We start from the raw sequence: 24,737 nt of genomic DNA on the forward strand, positions 1-24,737 counted from the left end.
CTATTATTTTCGCGAGGGTTTAATTCTTGCGAATTTCGCGAATCACAGTTGGATTGCGAATTTAACAACACGCGAAAATGACTCCATGCGCTGTGTTAATAGAGCATTAACATAAGCGTCAGCGTCGATTCACGAAAACAACATCTCGAAAATGTCTGTGACCTCGTCATTCGCAAAAATATCTGTACGCGAAAATAACAGCGTATACAGTAAATAGTACTTGGACAGCAGAAGCTTCATAATGCAGAAGAGATGAACAAGGTATTCCTTTAAAGGAGTTGCTAAGATGAAACTGCTTTACACAGGGACATGATAAGACTTGCAATCGTATCTTTTTGCATAAAGTCCACCATGCTTGCTGAATATCAAGTCCATAGATGACCAATGAAGGTCAAAAAAAGAAGAAATCCTCTTGAAATATTCAAAAAATGCAATGAGTTAGAACCATCAGAATGGAAGTGTGTATACGTACCATCTACATACTGAAGCAAACTCCAAGACTAAAATGATGCACATACCTGAAAACAACACGGCAACCATTTCCTCCCTTGTAAGTGATTTGATTTTGTCTGGACAGGCAGGTGGATTGTAGAAGAAAAAAAATCATACTGGCAGCAAATTTTATTCTCATTTGACAAACCCTTTGTTGAGCATTCCTGTATGAACATCAGCAGAACTTAATATTGCTGGGGACACATTGTGAGACTTTATACCGGTGACAATCAGGGTGCTGTGCCTCTTTGCGTCCTATGATGTCATCAGGCCCTGTATGGTGGCTATGGGGAATCCCCAATAAAGTGATGGCAAGGAGGAAATTAGGGACCTGAATATTTCACCTGTACATTCCTTAGAGTGCATATCAAATAGAGTTTTATATTTGAAGAGTTTGTTTGCAAAAACCGATAAGTCCATATTTGCCAAATGGAGATATTTGCGATTAAAGGTCAAGAAAAATAAAGAGAATAATAAGAAAATGTTTGCTTCTTTTGACCATAACTTCAAAAATATACCTTTATATGTAGTGACCAATATAACATTTAATAGTTATTATTTTGTACTTTATGACAGAGACCTTAATTCAAAATCTTCCAAAATGGACTTATCGGTTTTTGCAATCAAACTCTTCATTTTGTTCAATTCAATTTTTATTGGTATTGAAATGCAACATTTCCTTGCTGACTAGGTTTATCATGAGTTTGACCATAGCCGCATTTACACCTACTAACAGCACGATTTTTAAAATTGAGATATTTTGGTTCCACCGTTTACACTTGCGCAAAAGCATGCAAAGTTCGGGCTTTGCAAAACATCGCGATTTTTTGGTCGGTAGTGCGCATGTGTAATTTACCTCTCTTTAACACGGTAGACGAGTGGAAGCGCGGGCTATTCATATTCACTGCAGTGCAGTCTGTTTTGCTCACAGCTAGCTGGTTGGGACGTTGAGCCAGGGCTTTTTATCAGTCCAATGCACACATAAATTTGTGTTTCTCGAGAGTGTAAATTTACGGTAAAACTATATAGCATGCTATATTAGATCACATACGTAGCACGTGTGTAAAACTTCAGCTTAGTATTAGTCCAGTCAAAATACGACAAAAAGTGGGTTAACCCACAACTAATTGCAACAGAAACGATTCCACTTGCATTTGACCCGGAAGAGCTATTAACATAACGTATTAAAAGTTCCCTAAAATTCGAGTGGTGGATCAGTGTCTAATTTGCATAAATTCAAAATGGCCGCCATACAACCTGTTTATGCCTATATCTCGGGATACGTAACCAATAGAAAGTAAATTCCGGTTTCTAAACCTATGTTTTTTAGGTCAAGGAATACAATTATATTATCTGTAGCAACTTTCAAGCATCCCTTTATATAGTTTTTGCATATATTTGCATATAATAACATGCAAAATGGCCGCCATATTGCCTGTGCAAGCCCGTATCTTCGTATACCATTAATGAAGTACACTCAGGAATAAGTCGCTATATATCTGGACATAAAACCCACAAAAAAAATATATTCTGGTGTCTAAACCTATGTTTTTTTTAGGTCAGGGAATACAATTATGATATTAGCAGTAACTTTCAAGCTTCCCTTTATACATTTTTTGCATATATTTGCATTTAATAAATGCAAAATTGCCGCCATAATTCCTCTACAGGCTTATATCTCTATCTGTAAAAGGTACCCAGTGGTGGTGTCTATGGTCTTAATTTTACTGCTGAAAGTCACTGTTGTAGAAAACGTTCCAATCAGGAATAATTACCTATATTTCACTAAAAATTTGTATATATTTATACATAAATCTATTCAAATTAAGAGTAGCTTATATCCATAAGATACTCTACAAAAGTTTCATGAGTTTGGACATTTGTTTAGAGAATGTTCTTGTCATATCAGGGTACCATGTCACTCACTCACTTTCTGAATAAAAGACCCAGGGGTCCAGCCCTCACCGAGTATCTCAGGTTCACCTTCCATCCATTCTTACAGACTTTTACTTGGGAGAGAGGAAATTGGAAGACTTTGGGAACCTCTAGGGCCATATCTACAAGCCTTTAGGGACCTCCATGGTCCAGGGAGGCATGATGTTCATATATTCATGACACTAGCAATAAATGCATCTACAGTACTAAGTTTGTTGAAGATTTGACCATATATGTTTTCAAAAAGAGGATCAAAAATCAAAAGTGGCCCCCAATAATTTGGTCCCAGCCCCAAGGCGTCCGCGCTTATAAGTAATATTTAAGGTGCCTTTGGGCATCCTGTGGCCTGGGGTGGAGGGGGGGGGGTTGGAGTATATATATATATATATATATATATATATATATATATATATATATATATATAATAGATTACGAAGTATGGTGGTAATGCATTTCAGTTCAACAGTGCTATTTATTCAGACCAAATTTTCGACGGATAACTTCGTCTTCCTCAGGATCGACAATGACAATTGTGAAGAAAGACGAATGTTTTCGTCAAAAATTTGGTCTGAATAAATAGCACTGTTGGACTGAAATGCATTACCACCCTAATTCGTCATCTTTTCTGTACTGGTACCAACACATGGATTACAAGTATCATATATATATATACATATACAATGTGTAATATTTCGAAAACAAGTTAAACTGCGAAAGTAAACTTAAATCTATATGCAATCTCCAAGATATTCAACTTTGTACATTATACCTAGCTCTGTTACACTTGGTTCTACTTTTGTGTGTGTGTGTGTGCGTGTGTGTGTGTGAGGGTGTATGTGTGTGAGGGGAGTTTTTTTTTTTATAATAGATTCCTTAATTTCGGGGTTCTGGGACCTTTTGGACATGGTGTCTATTTGAACACCTTGAAAGTCTATCATCCTTGGGATGCTACTTGCCTAGTTTGTTGAAAATCTGTCATTACATGGGTTTTTTAAAGAGAACCTGGAAATGGTTTTTGAAAATGTATGCATGACCGACGACCGGACAGTAGAATATAAATGATGGCTATTTGCAATATCAGCTTGAACCTTTTTTGCTGTCTTGAACCTTTGGTTAAGATGAGTTTAAAATCTAATGGATCAAAGTCACTTGATTTCAAGAAAACTTTCTTTCGTTTCCTGTACATTATTTTCATTTTCTAGCTTGTGATAATACAGATACTAAGGTATGTAATGTGATCTCTCAAAATAGAGATCAATGATAAAAGTGAAAAACGAGTATAGCTTACACTCACAGTGTTTTATGTGTTTACCACAAATTCTGGACTAGGATGGTGTGAAATTGCAGTTGATTAATTTAAAGCAAACAGGATCTCGGCTCCATTTCATACTGAAGCGTGGTAAGTCTCACGTTTGTTGCAAACTGTGTCGATGTCTTTCGAGAATGCTTCTCATTCCTAGTCACCAATTAGAACAGCATAATCTCACTCCTCACATATTTTAGAAATACAACATTACAAGTGTCTGATATGGCCCGCATCTGACACTGGTATGGGTTGTGTGCAGTCAAATCTGCTTGCCCTGCAACTATACACTGCCAGTTGCTAACATCCTGTCTTGCAGTTGCATCAGACTTTCTTCAGGAGTTCCTTAATAGCTGCAGCTTTGTCTGTAGTGATCAGAACATATTTGATTTTTTGATTAAACATCTTCCTCAAATCGTCCCAATTCCAATGATTGTATGTCATTTCCCTTCCACTGTTTAACTTGAAGAAAAGCTGCTACCGAGGTGGACAAGGTGGAGGGAAGGGACCTTTTGGAAGGGTTAGGAACAGAAAATGATGTTATGTATTTTCTTTTTTATCTGACTTAAGACTGCTTTTTCGCCAGCAAAATTGAATTCAGCCTTCATGCTGCTCGCATTTCTAAAAAACAACAACTGTGTGTTGGTGAAAATGTTATTAGTGCGAAGCCTCAATGCAATAGGAAACATTTCTTTTAATAAAGCTGCAGATACAACACGAAAAATGGTAAAAGTAAGACTTATAAGAATTTATATGTGTTGTATGAGCTTGAAGCCAATGAGAAGGATGCTGTTTGTATTGATCGACTGATGAATCCAGAGTACTAGTAATAGAACTGTTAAAGGGACATTCCAGACGATTTTCATAATTTCACATCATGTAGTACATAAATCGACAACTCCATGTATAGATTTGTGGAATTTATTGTGGTTCTTGATCAGAGAAACAATACTTTGAAAGACCTTAAATAAATTACACTGAACAAGGATGATGACATTGGAGGTTCACATATTTCAGAAATGTAGCAGTGTAATTCCATTACAATACCACTTGCTTGCGAGTTCACCTGTGTATAATCTATGCATGCCTTCTTCTTTTGTTCTGCTTCCTTGAGCCCCAATTAAAGCATTCTTATGGTGACTCTGCCATGTCATCATCCTTGTTCATTTCAATTTGTTCTAAATTTTGAAAATATTCTTATTCTTCAACCCAGTTATCATAAATTCTGAAACTCTGTCCTCTGTATAACTAATAGTTATTCAAATGCAAAAATCTGAAAGTCATCCGGAGGTCTCCTTTAAGGCATTTCCTTTTTTTTTTTCTTTTTCTTTGTATCTGGCTGTAAATCACAATGTTTTACATTTTCAGTGAGTCACTAGGTGAAACCGTGCAAGAATATGACAAAATCCACTTCCATACAAATTATCACGGTCATATGTTGCTCATTGATAAACATGCCTTTACCAAAAGTTTTGCAACAAAGGACACAAGTATCAACTGAACATGGATGTAAATCATCGCAGGTAAGAAAAAAGATGTTTGAAAAAAAACCTGCTGAATGATTTAAGACCAATTTTTGTGTACCGTAAGCACACTTTGAAAGCTATATGAGATATGTCCAAACTCATGAAACTTTTGTAGAGTAGCTTATGGATAATCATGAACTTGATGATATCCCCCCCCCCCCCCTTGGCAAAAAAAAAAGAGAGAGAAGAAATAAAGAATTGCAACATAGACACAAGTAATAAGCAGTAAACATGAGGGCAAATTACAAAACATAATACATTAAATATCATGCAATCATGAAATATTTTAACGATTCCTACTACATAATTTCAGACTTTAATATTTGTGTACCTATTGAGCACACTTTGGAAGATAAGTTGAATTTACAGTTAAATAAAGGTATGTTCTATTCGATGCTACTTACAGTTGTTTTCTGTTTTGAGGCTGTATCTCAAGAAAATGTGAGTACAATGTAATACAATACTTTTGATAAATGCAAGAATATACACACTAGGAGTAGGCTAATCATCAAGGTTTTAAATGGTATTATAACAATTTTCCCTTGATATCTTGGATGAGACATTACAGTACAATTAACGTTCTGCAGCTTGTATTCATATATCTGAAGTCATATTCACGGTAGTAATTTGAATAGATTTATGTATAAATATGTACAATTTTTTAGTGAAATATAGGTAACTATTCCTGAGTGGAACGTATTCTACATCAGTGATTCTCAGCAGTAAAATTAAGACCACAGACACCATCACTAGGTACCTTTTACAGATAGAAATATAAGCCTGTAGTGGCACTACGGCGGTAATTTTGCATTTAATTGAATGCAAATATATGCAAAAACTGTATAAAGGGAAGTTTGAAAGTTACTGCTTATATCATAATTGTATTCCCTGACCTAAAAAACAGCTATAGGTTTAGACACCAGAATCTGTTTTCTGCGGGTTTTATGTCCAGATATATAGCGACTTATTCCTGAGTGTACTACATTAATGATATACGAAGATACGGGCTTGCACAGGCAATATGGCGGCCATTTTGCATGTAATTATATGCAAATATATGCAAAAACTATATAAAAGGATGTTTAAAAGTTGCTATACATAACATAATTGTATTCCTTGACCTAAAACACATAGGATTAGACACCGGAATTTACTTTCTGTGGGTTATATATCCCAAGATATAGGCATAAATAGGTTGTATGGCGGCCATTTTGAATTTATGCAAATTAAACACTGATCCACCATTCAAATTTTAGGGAACTTTTAATATGTTATTTTGATAGCTCTTCCGGGTCAAATGCAAGTGGAATCATTTCTGTTGCAATTAGTTGTGGGTCATTTCATATTTTGACTGGACTATATGGGAAAGTTGATGAAAGTATAGCATTCAGGGGGATCATGAAATTTCGCCAATATGACGAAAGTGAGAAGTAGGTTCGTTTTTTTAGGACTGGTGTCTCATCAGGCAACAGCAAGAACACACCATTGTTTTACAGACACTTGTTACATACTCCTGTATTCCACAAAGTCAACCTATACCGAGAGCAGTATGGGCATTATTTTCTTAAGTCATTATGGGGTGATGATACGTGGTTGGAGAACTTCAGGTTTACTACTAGTTTTCATATACAATATAGTTTCATCAGGGGGTGAGAGACCACGAGCCGAGGATCGGCTGTTTACCTGTAGGTCCTACAGCATGCGTACCCTGTACTCTGGCCAGCGTTCGACGTAAAAAGGGATCTATATGTTTAACTCCCGGTGCAGTCCGATACCGAAGGTCACGTGACAAAAAATTGTGATATTTCTGCAGCTTGGGCTTACACTCGCTAAACTTCTCCTGAAACATTGTGATGTTTCAAAAAATCACATTCCGGCTGGCAATTTTTCTGGCGATGTTTCGAGGGTGTTTGGCTGTAGTTGCTTAGCAACTTGCACCCAAATGTCGTGATTTTAGAAAAATCACGATTTTTCGAAGCAAGTGTAAATGGGCCTCATGACTGCAAACAAAGCATTAAACCAAAACACTTTGCAAGTCAAGTCAGGCAAAGTTTTTCTGAAGGAGAGGATTATGGACACGTGAAATACATGTAAAACTTAACATTATGAGTAATTTAAAGGACAAGTTCACCTTCATAGACATGTGGGTTTAGTGAATGCAGCAATATCAGTAGAACACATCTGTGAGAGTTTGAGGAAAATCGGACAATCCGTTCAAAAGTTATGAATTTTTGAAGTTTCTGTTCAGTCACGACTGGATAAGAAGACTACTATGGCTTGTGATGTCACATGAGTACAACGATATAAAGAAAGAATCAAGAAAATTCAACATATTTCCATTTTTCTCGCATAACGAAAGAACACTCAACTTCCCTCTTTCAGAAGGCAGGGGGAATAATGTTACCCTTAATATACGTCAGTAACAAGTCAAAGAAATGTGCACTTTATTAAGAAAGTAAAGTTTTGTGAACTTCTCTTTTTATTTCCCTTATATCGTTGTACGCATGTGACATCATACACTGTAGTAGTCTTCTCATCCAGCAGTGACTGCGCAGATATTTCAAAAATTCATAACTTTTGAACGGATTGTCTGATTTTCCTCAAACTTTCACTGATTTGTTCTACTAATATTGCTGCATTCTCTCAATCCTTATGTATATGAAGGTGGACTTGTCCTTTAAGGATCAGTTTGTCTTTCGGTGGTGGCAGATGCTAGCATGTATATGACAACTGTCATCTAGAACCATGTGACAAGTATACACAAAATAGGCAATGCAAGATCATTTATTGAATTTCATATCCTGATATACAAATGACAATCTTGAAGAGTACTCCTACAACACAACAACGGAATACCACAAAGTGCAAGTGAACTACACCAAGTCCTAATCACTGGAGTGATTAAATATGCTGGCTTTCGCGGTCTCTTAACTCTTTATGTGCCATGGTGGAAACCCCCTGTGTGCCACGTTATTCTGCGACACGAAGGCAGTCATGCTTTGAGAAAGAATTATGTTTTTCCCATCTATACAACTTCTACAAATTTCTGTTAAGCTGGACATAATAGTGAGCAAGGTTGAAGAGGAATGCCAAGCTTTGCTTTGGTATAAATATTGTATGAGAAATCTACTTCTTTTAATTTTCTTAATGACCAGTTGCTACACTACTGAAAAGACATGACTGTTGCACATGAAACCATGAGAGAAATTTAGATTTACATGTAAATTTAGTTGGAAACACCGTTTGCTAGTCAATTACCACATAGAATGCAATCTGTATGTGAAAGGAACAAAAATGCGAGAAAAGCTTTGATTGTACCGCGGGATTAGGCGATTTATCGATAGGTTTAAGCGGATTAGTGCGTTTGAGCAGAATATGCGAAGTTGGCACGCCGTCGACTGAGTAGGACGTGCGAACGTGGCACATAAAGAGTTAATGTGGCAAGCCATTTTCCCTTATTAATCACACATGCTTCTCTTTGGCATGGGTTCTTGATCAATCAATATTTTCAGACCACAAGGAAATCATAGAACACTCATTCGTTGGCCATGGTTAATGTCTGAGAGGATCATAGCTGTTATGTAGAGCGGGATACATTAATTAAGTTTCATGATGAGCCCTCATACCTTTAGTGAAAGTAAAGAGCTGATGAAATTTATTGATGTTCTGACCCCCCCCCCCCCCTCCAAAAATATAATAATACTTGGGTAAATTTATTGCTTAATATTATCAAATCAAATCTTCATATCCTGCATTCATTGCACAAAATAAAACACTTAACCTGTTCCACACAGGAGCCTGGTGGCTTGTGTATTAAGTCTATGGGGATTTCAGAATGGTGGAATGGGCTGAAAGAACAATTCCACTCCATTTCAGCTTTGATGAAAAGAATAAATCAAACAACGTAACAGCACAAATTTCATCAGAGGACCCGGACGACCCGAGTTCGAATCCCGCCCAGTGCTTACGTCCTTGGACAAGATGTTTTACCCACTAGGCGTGTCTTCATCAGCCCGAAGTTCAAACTAGCGGGACATTTTGCGGTCTTAGAAAATAACCCGATAGAGCGAATGTGCGTCTTCATCAGCTCGAACAGCCTACTTCGGGAAATTAGTTCGAAAATTGACGCATGCGCACTTTGCATCATTACTCTGCCTAGCTCGCTGTTCGAAAGTGGATTTCCCGCTCAAAATCTCCTACAATACTGTATGTACGATACTACAACCAGGGAGGTGAGCAGTACAGCAAATTCTCTCCAAAGGGATATTAATAACGCTACTCTTCTGTCCAGTGACACATCTTACATGAAATGAACGAATTGCAATGTTTAAACAAATCCAAAATACACACAATCTGCAAGAATCTTTAGCTAAGGTAGAGTGGACCAGAAGAAGAAGTTTACAAAAACAGCTAGCATGCACGGAATCACCTCCCTGGTTTTAAAGATATCAACAACAGTAGGCCCAGTACACACATGTGATCCTTGAATAAGCCGTGAGTGTATGCACTATACACAATCACTAGCTTGTACATGCGCTTTCAATAGCCAGCTGGCTAACCAGAAGCGTGGAGGGATCAAGAAAATTTCGGGCTGATGGAGACGCACCCGAAATAGCGCGCTATTTCACGAATTAGCGCTCTAGTTCACGAACTAGATCAAGATTTCGGGGAAAATTTTCCCGATCAAATAGCACGCTATTTGCGTCTTCACTACACAGATAGCGCGCTATCTTGACATCGGACTAGTTTGGTAACCGCAAGATAGCGCGCTATTTTGAAACTTCGGCCTGATGAAGACACGCCTACTGTGTCCCTCTCAACCCAGGTGTATAAATGGGTACCTGGCAACGCTAGGGTAATTATAATGGCAGGGCCCTCTGGTAGAGCAGTCAAAGTTGTACATGATAATGTCATTACCTTGCAAGTGTCCACCTGCCTGGTAATTAATAAATCCTTGCCAATTTCCTCTCCAGACAAGGAATCATAAGAAAAGCTTTTATCATTTACAATGTACATCAAATACAGTTGTGCTGTAATTACCTATCAATAGTGAATCTTTAGGATATCGAAATGGACTGTAATTGCAAAGATATTGACAAAACATGATTTTATTGCATTTTTGTGTGCAAACCAATGGGAGGATTTTGAGGCAATTACTCTTACACATCATCTCTAATTCTGAATGTACGCAAGTTCAATTAAGGGAAACACTAGGGTGACATAATTTCTTTCATAATGTCCTACTTGATATATCATCAACTACATTGCATTTGTCTATTTTCATTGCATTTCTTAAAGCCAAATTGAAATGGAAACTAGATACTTCTGGCAGCAAGTGGAGCTAGTTAAACATGTACTTAGAAATAATCACCACAACAACACCTTTTTGCATGTTGTTGATATTCAGGAAAAGAGAATAAACTACATCAAATTGTTAGAATCTACATGTACATCAATTGTTCCTTGCATAACGTCATGTGGTCATGTAGATTGACTACCACACCATCCTTGTACTCAGGATATACCTCTGGCTTCTTTGCAACTTAAGTAGAAACATGGCTTTAAAGTGTGAACTGGATATTCAATGACTGAAGTGAAGTCGTACATGACTATTCCCTTTAAGGGTCAAGCTGCACATGGGAATATTTCATGCACGCACACGGACCGGACCGCGTACAGCTGTATATTCTTCACTTCCTGCCATACACATACTATTCAAGCAGAAAGCTTTCCATTCACATATTTGATGACTGTTATGTTTCCCAACGTTTGGTGTTTTGTCTATTTTCATATGTGACATACTTTTTGTGTATAACCCATGTGCAGGTATCAATTCCTCAACAAGTTTAATGAGACCTCTTTAATGTTTACTGTAAAGTCTTTTTGCATAATGTTATTAATGAGACAATTGTTTTTTACATTTCTCTTTTCTTGACTTTTTGAAACATGACTACTGCATACATCATACACTTTGTGATGGTTTTATATGTTAGAATATCATAAGTAGATATACTGAAATTCAGAAAATCAACAACCTGCCAAATCTTTGTGCCTATTACAGAAATGCAATCTATTATACACTCTGTACTCTCATTATTCATGCAAGCCACAACTACCAGCATAATCACAAATATCACTGTGGGTATGAAATCACAAATTCAACCACTTGTGTATTTGTATAGAAGTCTCAAGTGGCAAACAACTTTGTGATGACTACTATGCATCATTTTTTTTAATGGCCTCTTCTCAATTGTGTTTTTCACTCAAATAGTTCATAGATCATACTAAGCAGTGCACGCACTGGCACATCACTTCAGTATGCAGTTTTCCAAATTCCCCTTTTTGATGAAGTAAAAAGGTGCAGAAGTTGTGAAACAGTAATACTTTAAAAGATTTATTTGTATTACACATACTAAAACCTCCTTTCATCACATTTGACATTTCGCTGGCAAATTGCCTTATGTGTAAGTGCATATGGAGTGACGAAATAATTATTGTCATACAATATTTTTTATTATATATACTTCCTATATTACAGCAGGGCATTCTATCAAGTTGGCATAACCTATGAGAGTCAATCGTAAATAGCCACATGTAAAGTGACATTCATGATCAAGATTACTGTGAGAGTTGAAGCAGAGACCTTTTTTTCTGATTATTCTCACAAATCAGTAATTGAATGCAAAAAAAATGCCCATAAATGTGCAGTGAAATCTTGACAAAGTAGGTGTTTGCCTAACAATATTCAGTCACCATCAATCTCCAGAAAAACTTGGAAATAAGAACATCAAGTGAATGACACAGTTTAAAGAGGTCACAAAATTGATTCATTCTCACACTTTACTAAATCCAATCAAACCAAAAGTTCCTCCACTGTAATGATTGACTATCACTAGCAAGCTGTGAGTACATGCATATATGCATGGTTTCATGAAAGACAAGTTTCTACAGCATTTTTGTAAGTAAATTTTGTTTTAAAAAATAGTAACAAGGATTGGTGCATGCATTAACATGAATGACAGTATATGTCATTATTCAAAGAAGCTACCTGGGGGTTCTTCATATCAATTAAACTTTAAAATACATTAACCCAATGAGGACGAGTCCCGAGTATACTCGGGCAAGTGTCTATAGGAAATGCGTGTTGTAGCAAAATCAGTTCATCCTCAATGGGTTAAGAAGCAACAAATCTTGGATGATGTTTAGATATATTCCTTCTTACGTGTAGATGCCATGACTAGTTTGTTCATCATGTTTGTTTCCAATACCCACTGACACACATATCCCAGTAATTTTATCAAATTTTCCTTCATCTGTATGTAAGATACCAGTATAGATATAGTTCGTATAATTTCTGTTTCATAAGAATATCTGACAAAAATATGTCTTATTTGAGCACCCCAGTTAAAATAATGTGGCTTGAAAGTGTTAACCAGATGATATTTCCTCTTTAAAACAGCATGCCTGCTATCTATGCCAGTCCTGAATACATGAAGGCAACCAAATTTCTATTGGACTTCGGAGGCAGTAGAGGGTGTTGACACATCTCTGCATGACCACCATACCAGCAGCAAAGTAAACCTTGGTGAGATTCCGACGACAGAAGGAAGAGGGATGAGAAAAACACTTGATGATCGAGTCTCCTCATCATCAGCTTGGAGGAATCTACTTAGAAGCTGATGGGCATTGCTTTTTACACATCTCTCATCTCTTCTTCTCTTTTCTTGATATCCTAAAGGTTTCCATTAGAAATCACCATACATCAGCCATTATCTTCTTTAACTAAAGAGGGAATCATTGATGCTGCCAAACAATAGACCAAGAAGTTAAAAATAAGGGAAACATAAATAAGATATGACTCAAAGACATTTGGTTTCATTCACCTGAGAATGTCATACCATCGCTTTTTGCAACTTTTCTACTTCTTATATATGATATAGTATAAACACAGAGCAACTGATGTTCACTTAGGTCTGCAGTATGAAGATGATGTTCATCCATTCAACTATGAACATTAAACGACCAATTGATACCACTCAGAAGTTTCCATTCAAACCGTATCAGATCATAAAATCTTTAAAGGGATGATACAGTATTGGTGGAGATGAGAATTGGGCTTTTAACTTTTTGTGAGAGATACCAAGAAAACACTTATGAAATAGTACAGAGCATACCATTTTAAGAGGAATTCAAAGTTTATTTGATGAAAATTGGGTTTGGAATGACTGAAACATCCAAAAACAAAGTAAAACAAAGTGATCGTAATAAAGTGTGGGTCCTACACTTTATTAGAGTCACTCTTTTTTGGATATCTCAGCCATTTCAAAACCAAATTTCATCAAATAAACACTGAATTCCTCATAGAATTACATGCTCTTTCATATTTCATAAGAGGTTTCTCATTATCTCACCTAGAAATACTAGAAACCTGAAATTAGGTCTCAACCAGCAATGGAAAAGGTAAACGTTTACAGTCCTATATTGTGCTTTTAAAAACAGTTCAGGGTATGGCATGGCAGTAACAACTACATTGCACTTTACATCTTCCTGGAGTATAAGAAAAAAGGAAACAAAAATGAGTCGCAATCGCTTCCCTGTAAAGACATCATGACTGACACACATGTACAATATATGTACTGATTCCAATTTATCAAATCATACCAGACAAATAATACAGCTCATAAAATCAAAACCAAGAAGAAATATTGTCATCATATGTATTCTATTTGTGCTACATGGTGAACACATGTCACTGCTGCCATACACAGTCAAATTCCACTGCCAAAGACCGAATGCATCAAATATTATAGGGTGTATTTTCATATGGAGCTCACATGTCTGCACATCACATAATAGCATTTTGCTGACAAAATGCCTTAAATGTGAGTACATATGGAGTGATGGAATATATTGTCATAAAATATCTTTTATATATCATATACTTCCTATTTTAAAGCATGGGAATTCTATTAACTTGGCATAACTTGTGAGATTCAATCTTGAATAGCCAAATGTAAAGAGACATTTATGATCAGATTACAGTGATAATTGGGAGCACAGACCTTATTTTTGTTGATTATTGTCACAAATCAGTAATTTAATCACACCAAAACTTCCTTAACTGTATTTGAATATTAGCAAGGTAGCTGTGAGTGCATGTGTACATGTATGGTTTCATGAAAGACAAGTTTTTACAGCATTTTTGAGAGAAAATTTTGTTTTGTAAATAACTTTGCAATAAGGATTGGTACATGCATTAACATGAATGAAAAAAAAAAGCATATTTCATTAATTAAAAACTTGGGCTACTTGGGCATTCTTCATGCCAACTGAACTTAGAATATATTTAGGAGCAACAAATCTTGGATGATACTTAAATATATTCCTTCTTATATGTAGATGCCATGACTAGTTTGTATATCATTTTTTTTCAAATACCCACTGATTCACATTTCCAGTATTTTTATCAAATTTCCCTTCCTCTGCATGTAAGATATAGTTTCTGTTTTGTATGAATATCTGACAAAAATATGTCTTATTTGGGCACCCCAGTTAAAATAATGTGGCTTGAAAGTGTTAACCATGATATTTCCCCTTTAAAACAGAATGCCTGTGATATATAATGCCAGTCCTGAATACATGAAGGCAACCAAATTTCTATTGGACTTCGGAGGCAGTAGAGGGTGTTGACACATCTCTGCATGACCACCATACCAGCAGCAAAGTAAACCTTGGTGAGATTCCGACGACAGAAGGAAGAGGGATGAGAAAAACACTTGATGATCGAGTCTCCTCATCATCAGCTTGGAGGAATCTACTTAGAAGCTGATGGGCATTGCTTTTTACACATCTCTCATCTCTTCTTCTCTTTTCTTGATATCCTAAAGGTTTCCATTAGAAATCACCATACATCAGCCATTATCTTCTTTAACTAAAGAGGGAATCATTGATGCTGCCAAACAATAGACCAAGAAGTTAAAAATAAGGGAAACATAAATAAGATATGACTCAAAGACATTTGGTTTCATTCACCTGAGAATGTCATACCATCGCTTTTTGCAACTTTTCTACTTCTTATATATGATATAGTATAAACACAGAGCAACTGATGTTCACTTAGGTCTGCAGTATGAAGATGATGTTCATCCATTCAACTATGAACATTAAACGACCAATTGATACCACTCAGAAGTTTCCATTCAAACCGTATCAGATCATAAAATCTTTAAAGGGATGATACAGTATTGGTGGAGATGAGAATTGGGCTTTTAACTTTTTGTGAGAGATACCAAGAAAACACTTATGAAATAGTACAGAGCATACCATTTTAAGAGGAATTCAAAGTTTATTTGATGAAAATTGGGTTTGGAATGACTGAAACATCCAAAAACAAAGTAAAACAAAGTGATCGTAATAAAGTGTGGGTCCTACACTTTATTAGAGTCACTCTTTTTTGGATATCTCAGCCATTTCAAAACCAAATTTCATCAAATAAACACTGAATTCCTCATAGAATTACATGCTCTTTCATATTTCATAAGAGGTTTCTCATTATCTCACCTAGAAATACTAGAAACCTGAAATTAGGTCTCAACCAGCAATGGAAAAGGTAAACGTTTACAGTCCTATATTGTGCTTTTAAAAACAGTTCAGGGTATGGCATGGCAGTAACAACTACATTGCACTTTACATCTTCCTGGAGTATAAGAAAAAAGGAAACAAAAATGAGTCGCAATCGCTTCCCTGTAAAGACATCATGACTGACACACATGTACAATATATGTACTGATTCCAATTTATCAAATCATACCAGACAAATAATACAGCTCATAAAATCAAAACCAAGAAGAAATATTGTCATCATATGTATTCTATTTGTGCTACATGGTGAACACATGTCACTGCTGCCATACACAGTCAAATTCCACTGCCAAAGACCGAATGCATCAAATATTATAGGGTGTATTTTCATATGGAGCTCACATGTCTGCACATCACATAATAGCATTTTGCTGACAAAATGCCTTAAATGTGAGTACATATGGAGTGATGGAATATATTGTCATAAAATATCTTTTATATCATATACTTCCTATTTTAAAGCATGGGAATTCTATTAACTTGGCATAACTTGTGAGATTCAATCTTGAATAGCCAAATGTAAAGAGACATTTATGATCAGATTACAGTGATAATTGGGAGCACAGACCTTATTTTTGTTGATTATTGTCACAAATCAGTAATTTAATCACACCAAAACTTCCTTAACTGTATTTGAATATTAGCAAGGTAGCTGTGAGTGCATGTGTACATGTATGGTTTCATGAAAGACAAGTTTTTACAGCATTTTTGAGAGAAAATTTTGTTTTGTAAATAACTTTGCAATAAGGATTGGTACATGCATTAACATGAATGAAAAAAAAAAGCATATTTCATTAATTAAAAACTTGGGCTACTTGGGCATTCTTCATGCCAACTGAACTTAGAATATATTTAGGAGCAACAAATCTTGGATGATACTTAAATATATTCCTTCTTATATGTAGATGCCATGACTAGTTTGTATATCATTTTTTTTCAAATACCCACTGATTCACATTTCCAGTATTTTTATCAAATTTCCCTTCCTCTGCATGTAAGATATAGTTTCTGTTTTGTATGAATATCTGACAAAAATATGTCTTATTTGGGCACCCCAGTTAAAATAATGTGGCTTGAAAGTGTTAACCATGATATTTCCCCTTTAAAACAGAATGCCTGTGATATATAATGCCAGTCCTGAATACATGAAGGCAACCAAATTTCTATTGGACTTAGGAGACAGTAGAGGGTGTTGACACATCTCTGCATGACCACCATACCAGCAGCAAAGTAAACTTTGGTGAGATTCGGACGACAGAAGGAAGAGGGATGAGAAAAACACTTGATGATCGAGTCTCCTCATCATCAGCTTGGAGGAATCTACTTAGAAGCTGATGGGCATTGCTTTTTACACATCTTTCATCTCTTCTTCTCTTTTCTTGATATAAAGGTTTCCATAACATACAGCAGCCATTATCTTCTTTAACTTAAGAGGGAATCATTGATGCTGCCAAACAATAGACTAAATAGTAACAAAATATGGAAAACTTACATAAGATATGACTCAAAGACATTTGGTTTCATTCACCTGAGAATGTCATACCACTGCTTTTTTTTTTTCTGCTTCTCTCTGCTTCTTATTCTTATTAAGTTTTCTGCTTCTTATCATATATGATATAGTATAAACACAGAGCAACTGATGTTCGCTTAGGCCTGCAGTATGAAAACGATGTTCATCCATTCAACTGTGAACATAAAATGACCAATACCACTCAGCTGTTTCCATTATAATAATAATAATAATAATAATTGTTTTGGATATAAACTCCAAATTTTATTGTCCAAGAATGAAAATTCTTTTTGCCCAATTGATCATCCATTCAAATGATAACAGATCATCAAATCTTTAGATTTGCCAGCAATGGAAAAGGTAAATGTTTATAGTCCTATCTTTTGCTGTTGAAACAGTTAAGGGTATGACAAGAGGATAACCTACATTGCATTTTACATCTTCCTGGAGTAAAAGAAAAAAATGACTCACAATCGCTTGCTTGTACAGACATCAAGACTGATATGCATGTACAATATTTATTATACTTATTCCAATATATCAAATTATACCAGACAAATAATATAGCTCATAAAATCAAAACCAAGAAGAAATTGTACCTGTCATCATATATGAACTCCATTTGTGCTACATGGTGAACCAACATTAATGCTGCCATACACAGTCAAATTCCACTGCCAAAGACCGAACGCATCAAATATTATAGGATACATGTATTTTCATATGGAGCTCACATGTCAGCGCTCATGTGCCATTCAATAGGAATTGTAGCTCTGTAGATTGAACACACTCTTTCTAAATTAAACTAGATGCACATTTCTGGAGAAAGACTTCACCTCTTGCTAGTCTACACCTTTCAGACCCTACATTAACCTTAAACGGGTTCCTTCGCTCTGCAGCACTATTGTTCAGATGTAATAGCATTTTGATCACAACTGCCCTCTCGTTGTGTATCCTCAAGCTTTAAACTTCAAATCCTCTAAGCAGATGGCATTTTGTAACACAAAAATGCTAAAAAACACATCAGTTTGAGTCATTAAAAGGTTTGGGTTTATCCTGTTGAGAGATTTGAAAAATAGAAGTGGTGTCATTTCTTGAATTTCCTGTAGGCCTACTATATAAATGATATATTTATCTGAAGTTTAGAGCTTTGGAATGGAGAGTCACAGTTCTTGCAGAGAATCGTTAATGTACTTGCTTATGGTAATTATAACTAACACCTGAATTACACTGAATAAACTATGGGGTGTAATAACACAAGCCCAACAGCAGTAATTACAGGTGTCACAAGTAGTGAGAGCATATCATTTTAGGTTGTTCAATAATCTGGCCAGAATTTGGGGCATTTAATGCATCGATAGCTCTGTATACATCTGCATAATAACATAAAACACGAGAAATACACTTCTACGAATCAGTCCTTTGTGGATAAAGACTACTATTATATTCCACAGTACATTCACCAAGTACACTAAGTAGCAGAACACACCAAAACATTTTATATACTGAATGAGAAGATTTACTCCTAGATTGACATATATCTCTCTCCTTTCCTCCCAGCTCTGCTCCTGCTAGTATAGTTGGAGAAAGAATGAGAGAGAGACAGGCAGACAGACAGTCAGTCAGACAGACAGACAGAGAAAGAGAGAGATGGGAAGTCAACAAACAGGAATTCTACAGGTCAAAAGAAAAGCTACAGAAACACATCACTGAAATTCTCCAGCATACATTATAATCCTTTGTCAGTACAGTCGGCAAGGGGGTAGAGGAGGATATGGCTATGGCTCAGTGGTATGGGTGATTACGTCCTGAATGACAAGCTGTGTTAAATCTGTTCGATCTCTTACCTTTGATTTAGCCTGCCTTTATCCCATCTGCTCCTTTCACTGCAACTTCCAGCCCATCTCTGGCTTGAACTTAGGCCTTCTCCTTCGTTGTTTCTCTGCAGCAAGACATATACACACAAAACATTAAGAATGCAACCCATAACCACAAATTGGGACAATCCAGTCATTTTATCTGACATGTGGCTGCGCTCCATTCACCGACACGACAAGTGCCCCATCTCATCCAGTTGCCTTGTTAGCTGCAACGGTGCCATCCACCAAACTAATGACATCTGATCAAATGTGATTCACAGAGGATGCAGAAAATTATAATTTCCTCCAGAGCAAGAGACAACGTCAGCATTTCAAATCTGAGAAATTGGAGCACAATGTGCCCACAAACACAGGATTGTATGTTCTCTCTGTTGTAAAAGAATTGCATTATGCTTTAATTCGCAAATTTTCTTTCCAAAATGAAGATTGGCATTCACAGTGCAAATGGGAAATGACAGTTCTGTCATAAAGTGACAGATTTTGGACAACATAAAAAAAATGCATTGGTCTGCTCCTGCAATAAAAAATCACACTGGGATTACATAGACCTGACCAAATAATTCAAGATTTCTTTTAGACTATTACAGCAACATTCTCTTATCCTCACAGCCATTACATGCACATTCTCACATGAAGCAGTGTGTATGTATTATAGCAGCATAGACAATTCATTATTCACTGCTTAAGTAGTAGCCATAATTAAAAAAAAAAAAAACTAGAAATGTCGCTACAGCGACTGGTGTATGCCTCCACCATAATGCATGGTTCTCCTAATAGGTCTATAGTACAATGTCTTGACAATGTGTGATGACAGTTTCACACAATTGGCAAAATATTAAAATGACAGGTTTGCCACAAATGTGCTGAATGTTCACTTTCCCAGAACTAGGTTCAATTGGATGAATGATTAAAACGTCAGAGTGCAGGTATTTGGGGGAAATGATGATTTTTACTTGACTTTTATAAGTTTATGCATTGAGTAATTTTCAAGGTATTGAGAAAAAGTATAATTTCAGTATCAAATGGTAAAATAGTATTATCTAAACCTGGCCTTTGACCTTTGACCTCACAGTTCTAAAGAGAATCACTGTTAGGTAGAACATGCATAAATATTAAGTTTCATGATAATACCTTGAGTTACTTTTGAGATATGGAGGAAGAAGTGCAATTTAGCACTTTCACTTGACCTTTGACCTTTTGACCTTTGACCTTTTGGCAAGAAACTTCCCACAGAACATATATTGGGTTATAAATGCATACATCAAGTTAAAAAAAAATCCTTCAGGCATTGCATAAAGATAAGGAAAGTAGTGATATTTTGAGGAGTTGACCTTGACCTTTGACCCCCTGACCTTTGACCCATGACCCCCAACTTCCCTAGATAATCACTGCCCATCGGTACATGCATATATACTAAGTTCCATGAAGATACCTTGAACCATTTGCGAGATATGGAGAAAAACATGAAATTTCAACCTTTTTTTCACAAAATAACCTGTGACCTTTGACCTTTGACCCCATGACCCTAAAATCCAAACAAAGTATCATCCCCCCAGGATATACCCTCATACCAAGTTTGATGCAAAACCACCTAACGGTTCTTGAGATATCGACAAAAACAAAATGGGACGGACATACGGACGGACGGACGGACGGACGACCCGAAAACATAATGCCTCCGGCCACTTCGTTGGCGGAGGCATAAAAATCATGGGCATATACGTAGGTTGAAATAGAACCAATGATCTCAAGATTACTAGTTTCAGAAGTTGTTTTTTTCTATTGTTTTTATCGTGGCTCCTTTTAAAACAAAGTTGGTGCTTTTTTGATATCGATGAAGGGCTATTTCTCAATCAGTTGCAAATACACAGTGCCTGCTGCTATAAGGGACAAAAACAAGCATGAATGTCAGATGAAAGCTCAATAGTCTAGTGGATATGATGTAATCAGGAGATCATTTGTTCGAGTCCAACCCACAAGCATAGTTATGTACACAGTGTATGCCCATGGCTTACACTTCTGGTACACTTCTGTAGTGCCATCAATTTCCTGATTACTAGTTTTAGTAGATTACACTGAATAAATTATAAATAATGATAAATATTTACTTTGATGACAGGCAATTTGTCAATCAGTTGCAACTATTAGCCAAATCTGTCATTTGCTGATGGTTCCATGAAATTTTCTCCTGCTACAACGAAATATCTGCATGCTAAGCCAAACTTTAATTCTACCAACAAATATAATCTCCACCTTAATGCTAATCCTCATATTGAACTAAATCTAAAACTCTATCACAACCCCACCCATAAGTCCTTGGAGAGAATAAGACGGAGCAAGTGTTGCAGGAGCAAATGTCATTTCACCCTAAGTTGATAGATGAATGATTGATAGGAATCATTTTGGAAATAATGGGGACATTTTTCACCACACAGCTAAATAACTGATACAGCTGTCAGGTAATGAGAGCTGATACTTATGCATGATTAATGGACACTTCAGGATACAGCTACTATAAAACCAGGAGTTTTCGCCTGCATGAAACTTTCCTGAATTTTACAAGGAGCAAAGATTCATGACAGTAAAATGCTCGAACAATATCATTTCATGACATGTATACTTTGTACTATGTTTTGATTTCTGTTGATTGGAAATTTGTACTGTGTTTCTTGATTTTCGTTGAATGGAAATAAACTATGATTGATTGAATTGAATTGAAAAATGCATGCAAAAGTTTTTGCCTACACAACGCAGCACACTCATAATTTTTTCATGGTCGGTGATTCGCAAGAGCTTCAAAAAGGCAGTCAGCTTTAATTTGCACAATTTCATGCTGCAAATACATCTGGTATCAGAGCACAGGGAGATTGTGTAAGCTGCATGTGTGCCTGCAAGTTTTCTCAAACACCCATAGTGCATTGTGACATCACAAATGGGCAAGTTCAGATAAAAGCACCATGCACTTTAACATGTACACACTGGTTACTTTGACAGTAGTGTCATGGCAAAATGTGTGGTACTAAAACAAAGAAGTAAATTCAAACCAGGTGAAACTTTTTAGATCAGGACCATACATCCATATTGCAGTCTTTACTCAAAGGTACACGAGTATTGTATAACACACACACATAGATTTTGGGCAATATATAAAGAGTTTGACTGCAACCACCAATGTCAATTTGACAAATGTGCAATTGAAGCTGCAAAAAAAAAAATTATAAGAAAATATGAGGTATTTTTCATCATAACTTCAAAAATTGTCAAAGTTGTTAAAGAATGTACCGGTAATAAGATAGGTACCACTGGTAAGGATTTATTTTGCTCTGTCTGATGATAGACTATACTGTAAAATCCCAAAAATGATGCTTGACCTGTTTAGCAATCAAACTCTTCATATCTTCACAATACTGACTAGGAAACACTAAAAATATTTCCTAATTGATGCTTGCTTCTTCATGATCAAGAACACTTTACACTCTCATCACACAGTAGAGCACGGTTCCATATGCCCGACACAGCATCAGCAAGATGTCGCCCATCCTTGAAGGTTTGATGATGATGGCAAAGCAGTCTAGGAGTGTCAATGAGCTTATGACAACCACATCAATTTGTTCCCATGGCAACAGAGCTTCTGAATGACAGGCCATTGCCATGTTCATCAGCAGGCAGCAAAGGAGATAACAGGGGTATTTTTTAATAAAGCTCATGTGGTCTAACACTAAAGTAGAGCTGATACAAGACATTCAATGAACATTCTACACTCTGACAATTTCTAGAGTTTTGAAGGGCAATGTTTTTTTTTTTTTTTACATACCTATCATATCAATATCATGTGCAACTGTAGCTATTTTAACAAATAGGTTGGAAAGAGAAAGATACAACATTTAACATGTGGCTAGAAGCCATGAGTATTGCATCAGGTACTCTGGAATCTTATTCAATCTTATTTTAAGGAATTGAGATCTTATCCCCCTACCCCTAGGGAAGCTACCTGCCAAGAAGAAAATTCATAATGGGGTGTTCAAGAAAACAAAAATGTACAATTCAGGCCCTCATTATGATCCCTCAAACCCCTCCCCTGGGTCCCAAGGTGGGGGGGGGGGGGGGGGGGACACCCCTGATCCTGCAATGAACAATGCAGTCATCAATGTACTATAACTCAAAGTATTAACTTAGCTCTATCACTTCTGGTTCTCACAGAGAAGAAGATATTTTGTTAATTTGGGGGGACTTGGGCCCCCTCGGGCCCCAGGTGGGGCATGGTGCCCATCTGAGCAAATTGAATTTCTATACCCCTCAGAATGCTACCTGCCAAGTTTGGTGAAAATTGGTCATGGGGTTTTCAAGAAGAAGATAAAAATGTAAAAATGTAAAAAAATGAGATGGACGCCGGATGACAGATGACAATGCTGGACGAAGAGCAATCGCAATAGCTCACTTGAGCCTATTGAGCTATTAAAAAAACAGTTGCCATGACTCATGTACCATGGTTTGATGCAAGGACCCCAGTCCATTCTTTTTGATCTTCTTGCAAAAAAAAAAGGGGAAATATATGTGACCCACTACAACAAAATGGTCCTAAAGTCGCGCACGGTCAAAGCCGTGAAAATCGAGTTTGAAGTTAGAGCATCAAAATTGGTCAAAACTTACGATTTTCTGAATTTGACATATTATTAGAGTCTGACATGTCTTCTTTCATCTGTCAAAATTTTGAAGCAATATGATGAAAGGAAAGACCAAAAAATAGCGTTTTTCTGGGCCATGTTTTTTTGGCGTTTCAACGAAGCAGAAATTGGTTCGCACATTTGGATTGAGCGCCACACATAGGCTCCGCCCCTAACAACGACCAGAGTAATCTCATTGGTCAGTTTGCTGCTTGCCGCTAACCGAAGCGTGAAGCTCGCACACTGCCCAGTCGACTGGTGCGTGCGGGCGGGTTGCGCTATGCCCAGCCGCTTCTCCTGACATCCTGGTCACTGATTGGTCGGTGGGGAGACCGCCGACGCTGTGTTTGAATGAGCATTTCGGGGGTTGCTAGGGCTTAACTTCTATTGTCCGGAAGTGAATACTGACTTGCGTGTCTCTTGATTGTAATTGCGTCGCAAGGAGAACTTTTAGGGCGCTTCTCTCGAAACAGTGATTTCCCAGACGTCTTGACATGCTCTCATTTAAACATCGATATCTCCGCAGCCGATTATTTTTATAAGACGTGTCATATATCAATATAAAGCAGAAGGGTTAGGAAATTGTGTCATGCAATTTTCAAATAATCGACCTCGCCCGACTTTAGGATCATTTTGTTGTAGCGGGTCACATATGTAGAGATGTGCTCACCAGTCATTAAGCAACTTATGAGGTAATGACATCATCATTATCATCTGATTTGCCAACAAGACTGCAACCAATATAATAACTGTTTTGTAATACATGCAAAACTTTGACATCAAAGG

This window comes from Diadema setosum, chromosome 13, assembly GCF_964275005.1.
Source record: "Diadema setosum chromosome 13, eeDiaSeto1, whole genome shotgun sequence".
Classification (NCBI taxonomy): domain Eukaryota; kingdom Metazoa; phylum Echinodermata; class Echinoidea; order Diadematoida; family Diadematidae; genus Diadema; species Diadema setosum.